Raw genomic sequence first — 202 nt, forward strand, 5'->3', positions numbered from 1 at the left:
TCACTTTTGTAACAGGAGACTAACAGGATTACTGAAAAGGCATGGGATAGTTCATAAAGTATCAACAGCTTACCATCCCCAAACCAATGGGCAAGCAGAAGTCTCTAACAGAGAAATAAAGTGTATTCTGGAAAAGATAGTAAAACCTCATAGGAAGGACTGGAGTGCCAGGCTACAAGATGCACTCTGGGCATATAGAACA

Source organism: Arachis ipaensis, unplaced genomic scaffold (assembly GCF_000816755.2).
Source record: "Arachis ipaensis cultivar K30076 unplaced genomic scaffold, Araip1.1 Aipa752, whole genome shotgun sequence".
Classification (NCBI taxonomy): Eukaryota; Viridiplantae; Streptophyta; class Magnoliopsida; order Fabales; family Fabaceae; genus Arachis; species Arachis ipaensis.